This window comes from Bidens hawaiensis, unplaced genomic scaffold (assembly GCF_021521415.1).
Source record: "Bidens hawaiensis isolate Kalapana, Puna unplaced genomic scaffold, B.hawaiensis_p1.1 tig00010738_1, whole genome shotgun sequence".
NCBI classification, from domain to species: domain Eukaryota; kingdom Viridiplantae; phylum Streptophyta; class Magnoliopsida; order Asterales; family Asteraceae; genus Bidens; species Bidens hawaiensis.
In genome coordinates, this window is record NW_027491823.1 from 150,950 (window position 1) to 157,114 (window position 6,165).

General features: G+C 35.0%; 1 long non-coding RNA gene across 1 annotated transcript; it reads right to left on the reverse strand.

Annotated features, from left to right (window-relative positions):
* Nucleotides 1–4,318: 4,318 nt before the first annotated feature.
* LOC143536111 (uncharacterized) lies at nt 4,319–5,957 on the reverse strand. The gene is made up of 3 exons (XR_013135831.1): nt 5,676–5,957; nt 5,537–5,591; nt 4,319–4,443 (listed from the first exon to the last, which is right to left on the reverse strand). It is a non-coding gene; the product is annotated as an uncharacterized LOC143536111 (long non-coding RNA).
* Between the last annotated feature and the right edge of the window lie 208 nt (nt 5,958–6,165).

Below are 6,165 nucleotides of genomic sequence, written 5' to 3' on the forward strand. Positions count from 1 at the left end.
ATGTTTCAATTTAAACAAAAACTTTATGGTGCAGATTTTGGATTCGAATCAAATTACAAGAATCAATAAATTATGTTTCCATTTATAGATGAAGTTTAAGTTTAGTTTGTGGTTTTTAGGATGTGTATGTGCTTCTTGTTGTGTGCTTTTTTTGACATACATGGGTTTATAGTTAGGTTAGAGTGTAGGTAGAGGTGCACAAATCGGGTTTTCCAAATACCCGGGTTCGGGTATGACCGGGTATTGGTAATAGTCGGGTAGGGTTCGGGTCGGATTTTGTCTCCAAAAATCATACCCTATGCATCGGGTTCGGATAGGGTATAGAATCGGGTATTCTAAAACCGAGTATTTGAATACCCTATTATCGGGGTATTGAAAAAACTCTATTTACGGGTTTTTTCGTGTATTTTTCCAGTATTTTTTTTATATAGGTTGGATTTTTTAAAAGTTTTCACTTTTTAGGGGTATAATTCAGGTTTTTTTAAGGTATTTTTCGGGTATACATTGAGTATTTGAAATAACCGGTTTCGGGTATTGGAAAACCTTGGTTCCGGGTTCGGGTATTACCGGGTACAAATCGGGTTTTTAGGTATTATCGGGTACAAATCGGGTTTATGTTAGTAATTGCTAACATAAACGGTTCAAAAGCTGGCTTAATCAATTAGAGCTTTTCATTTTACAAATCAAACAACTTGATGGCTTGATAGAGAGGGGGCGCCCAAAAAAGAAACTACAGTCGAAGTGCTTTAATGTTTTGTTGATGCGCTTTTCATGCTATCCATAGTTGATGTTCTTAATCTTTGTTAATTTTTTATTCTTTGATAATTTTTTATTTTCGTTGAATTATATGTGTTTAGATTTCAATTTCAACATAAAATAATTGTTTTGTATTAATTAAAGTTTACATGATCACATCAACTAAATTATGCGTTGGTTGTATCAAGTTTTAGAATTTTATAAAGAAAAGTTTTGAGATTATACGTCACAATAAACTTGTTTAAATGAGTTGCATATTAGCAACTTCTTTGTGTATTATTATTATTAGTGTTTATATAGTTAAACTTCTTACCTAGATATTTATTTGGTAGCAGCAAATTCAGGGATAATTTGAACGGAGATGAGTTGAACTCTGGAATTAAAGTGTATTACATGCGTAACAAATTAAAATATAATATAAAATAAATATCAATAATACAATTTGACAATCAACTTATCATACAATCATACACTGTTTACACAAAGTATTCGTAAAGTACAAGTTAAAACAATTTTATAATATTTAATAAATATCATTAATAAACAGGTTTTCCAATAAATATACTAATTAATCACAAAATATTACATTTGCTAATTAAGCAAAGATGCCAGTTTTTTATTAATGGAATGACGTCTTTATATTACATTTTAAAAGTAGAAAAGGATGGATAGATCGAACTAAAAATCCAAGTATCAAAGCTTAATATTCAGATACATCAAAATTAAGTGTACATGTATAATTCATCTCTTGGTATTGTAAAATAAGGTATTAATTAACGATCAAGTCATTAGATAGCAAGAAGAGATGGTCACCGAAGAACAACCAACTATACGTTGGAACATTTTTATTGACATGGGACATCAAGGTTGACAATCTTATATCATCTTTTGTTACTTTAAGCACAATTGCACGTTCGTCAATGGTATTGTTTCTGCTTTCCCATTCTACATCACCAACGTGCACGAACAACCCAAACATGCATCATGATAATCTGTGTAATGTAACGGTTGCAATGCCCTCAACCTGAGCCAGATGGTGAACCCACAATCTCATCTATATGGCGTGATAGATCATAGATGGAGTTCCCTTATGCATTAAAATTTAGAAGTACCATTTGGCTGTGGCTATCCTATAAAGCTACCAACAAAAATTAGTCAAAATTCAAAGAAAGAAAAACATAGCCTAACTATTTTTATATTATAACTTATAATATTACCTCAATTGTCATGCAACTTCATTGAGCCAGGTACATTGCATGAACAAAGTCTCCAAGCAAGGTTACACAGCCTCGTCTTTGGGTCATTCTTTGTTTTCTCCAAGAAAGTATGTATTCCAACATGCAAATTACCATCTACATCATCCATAAATAATAACTATGGATGCTATGATGCATAACAATATTTAAAAATACCCGAGTATTTTTCTAATAATACGGAATTAATGTCTTACAGCCAATATTTCCCAGGTCTGACTAATTTCCTTTACAATATGACAACCCCAATGTGAAGTCATGCAACTTGCTAATGCATGAATATCCACTACTTGTCTACTTAATCCGGTCTCCCTAAAAAAACATTTCTGGCCAGGTATTTTCATGCGCTAACCTATGGTCTCTCCTAAAAAGAGATGAATGATACAAACCCATTGGAGACTCTTATAAATAATGAAACAATGGATGGTCACATATTAGATAACTTCCACAGAGGAAACAATGGCTTGTAGAGTTTGCTGAAAATCCTGCAAGTTTGTGTTCATCACCATATCTGGATGGAAGTCAATCCAAAGGAAGGTTGGAGAAGTGATGCAACACTTTCCTCCTATAGAATATTTAGTGTACACCATAAAAGATTCCAAACTTGGGTTTACATATGGTCCGTGACATATAACAGAACCAGTCAGTGATGTGAAGTGTATCGGGCCTCTAATTTTAACGCATATTCAATTTTATTATCCATCTTATATCGGGCCTCGTCATCGTTTACATGAAGTAAAAACAGCCCAAAATAACTCCACTCCACCTCGATTTTAATCTTATTACAATCACTGCAATCACAACAAATACTTTCATGATTGCAGCTTATATTTTTACTACTAATCGAAAAACATAATTTATAAAAGTTTTGAAATTCTTAGCATAATTCCCATTGACCAAAATACCCTTGTCATGAAAATAGTCATTAAGATCAGATATGAAATAAGCACAAGCAAGTTGGGAGTCAACTTTAAAAGCATTATTCTAATGCGACTCAAACCAAGACAAAATTGCAACTTTTGCTTCCTGGTGATATAAAACCATCAAAAGATCACAACTTTTTTCATGAGGAATTGTTTTATAAAATAGAAGGGAAAAAATTAAGATAACTTACAAAGTAAATGTGCGGCTACAAGTTTTTAGAGAAAACACTTATCAGTAGTTGGCTTCTCAACCTCACTAACTGCCCGAGTTCCTGCTCTGTGACAACTAAAAGTTCCTGTAAAACCAATATACATCATAAAGTCATTGAATGGTTAACGAAATAAAAAAACTACTAAGTTTATAATAACTTGTCTGTGTACCTAGAGCAAAAAAGTTGAAAAGAAAAAAGAACATATACATACATATATATAATAACTACTAAGAAATAAAAGTTATTTTTCAAAATTTTTGAATAGAAAAAAAACATATAGGAAACCTGAAAAGTTGAAAAAGGCAATAGTGTTTTGGGAAGACGAATTCTTACCTTGGTGGTGCAATGTATAAATTTAAAATGTTGAATTTGAAAAGAACATATACATACATATATTAATAATGAATGTGAGAAACAAAAAATTATATGTATATTTCAGTCAGTTATGAAGAGTATGAAATATCTAAGTGTAAACTGGTTTGGAAAAACAGTTTTTTTACATTTGTGTAACTTGGTGAACATCAATTTTACAAAATGATCAAATATCAAATTTGTTCAACTTGGTGAACACGATAGTGTTTCAAATATTAGGGTGACACGTGTCCGAACCATTGCTAAAACGGTTTTTTTTACATTGTTAGTGAATTAAATGTGGAGTGAAAAAGGTTTTTTTACATTGTTAGTGAAATGTATGAATGTTTTATTTTACAATTTAAATTTAAAAAAAAATAAGATATCTCATGAATATAGCTAAAAACAACTTATATTCGAGATTGAGAAGATGAATATGTTGTTTTGTATAATTTTAAATTACGTAACAGTTTCAATTAGATGTGAGGGAAAGAATCGGTTAACCGAGCCAACCCGAAACAGGACCGGTATGAAACCGACTGAAACCGTAAGTTCGGAGACGGTTTGTAATTTTTCCACCAAAACATGTTCTAAACCAGTTAACCGAACCAAAAACGATTGTAAGTTGGTAATATATCGGTTTCAACACGAACCGAAACCGAAAAGCAAGATATGAACTATGACTTACGGTTTCATCCATTTAAAGATGTGAATCCATATGTCCATTTGAAGTATGATGTGAATCCATTTGTCCATTCTCATTGCAGCCACAGTTTCATCCATTCCCAAATATTTGAATACAAATATGCATTCATAATAAGAATTAGAAATAAATTTGAGTAATTGTAAGCTACATATTTTTTAGAAGAATTGGGACTTACTGGTTAATCCATTTGAAACGAAAAGCAAATCTGAATGTATATGTCCATCGTGTGTGATTCCCAAAGTCTGGCAAAAAAAAAATTGCAGAATGGTTGAAGAAACACTAATCGACCCCAGGCAGATTACGGATAATCTGGGGGTTAAGTAATGTTTCCCACGAGGGTTAGGTCCGGCAAAGAAGGATGTTCTTCAGATGACCTGCAAAACAGACACCGTGAGCTCGTCACTGAGAAGGGGGGGTTCCTCCTTGTGACCACCCTCCGGCGTGAGAATCAAACTAGATTACTCTGAATATAAGTGTATATTGAGAGAAATAGCTAGTGAAGGTAAAATACCAGATGATCCTACCGTTCCCAGGTGTTGGAGTATTTATAGCTGAAGGTAGGTTTCCAAGCAGGTACAGCCAGCTGTATAATATTCCTGTTCTACCAACTACGGGCTACGCACGTGCCATGCTGGTTGGTGGGTAGGCAGCGGCTGATAGTGACCAGGCCGGCTGTGTACTATTCCTTTTCCACCAACTGCAGGCTATGTGCGTGCCACGACAAGGGTTGGTGAGTAGGCAGCGGCTAATAGTGACAAACAGTACTAGAGCATGCTCCTCGTACTGTTTGTCGGTGAGCTGTCACCCTGTGATTGGTTTATGGGCTGCTTTGGTCAGATCTTGTCTATTTTGTCCATACCTTGGCAGGTATAGTACAAAAGATCTTCCAGAAGCATACGGACTGGCTCATTTGGGAGGGAGTATTCCCGCCTTGCTCATTCCTTCAGGTGACACTGAATTATTTAGTGCCTTGTGCGTGTAGCCTTGCTATTAGTGCGGGTAGCCTTCCCTGATGGCTTGTATCCGCAGCTGCGGGGACAGGCGGGGTACTTCACCATTGGGAGGCTTTCCCTGCGGTAACAGCTGGCGTACTGCGCGTAAGGTCTTCATCTCTGAGCATGGTGGGTCCTGCGGAACCAGTTGGTCCTTGCGCAGACGTCCCTCTTCAAGGTGAGTCTTGCGGGTCCAACTGGGCTCTACTGGGACCTACCTCTTCAATGGTCAAATATCAAATTTGTGTAATCAACGTAGTCTATATTGAAGCCTAATTTTGTTTTACCCAAATGTTAGGCACCATCACAAAATCATACTTCAAATATAAATATTATTACATACATGTTAATAATCTAAAAATTGATGGTATACTCATAAGGAAGGTAATCAATAAAATCTGAAATAGAAACATAAAATGGTCAAATATCAAGTTTGGCAAAGAAAATTAGGGTTTGAGATTAAGAAAAAGATTTTAGTTTACCTAAAGCAGTGGCGAGTGACGGTGATTGAGCAGAAATCGAAACTGCATAAAGAAATATGATGATGGAGAAGAAACCAGGAAGAAACAGGGAATGTTTATTGATGGAGAAGGAAGAAATCTTGTCGATGGAGAAGAAGAGGGGAGAAAGGAAAGAGATGCGGCGTGTAAAAGATAATTAGGGTTTGAAATATTGAAAGGGAGACGTGGATACGTTGAAATCGAACACATTAGTAAATTAAATGTGGAGTGAACACGATAGTGTTTGAAATATTAGGGTGACATGTGTCCAAACCATTTTGCTTTATTATGTACAAGATAAGGGTATCACTTGGCACAAAAATAAGTCAATTAGGTGCCATGTGGCACAAACTATCATTTTTGTTTATTATAATAGTAGATTAAGATTAAGATTATCATCCTCCACACTTTTCGCCAGCTACCCGCTTTCCCCCGATCTTCACCTCTGCTGCAGTCGCTGATGATATCCTCC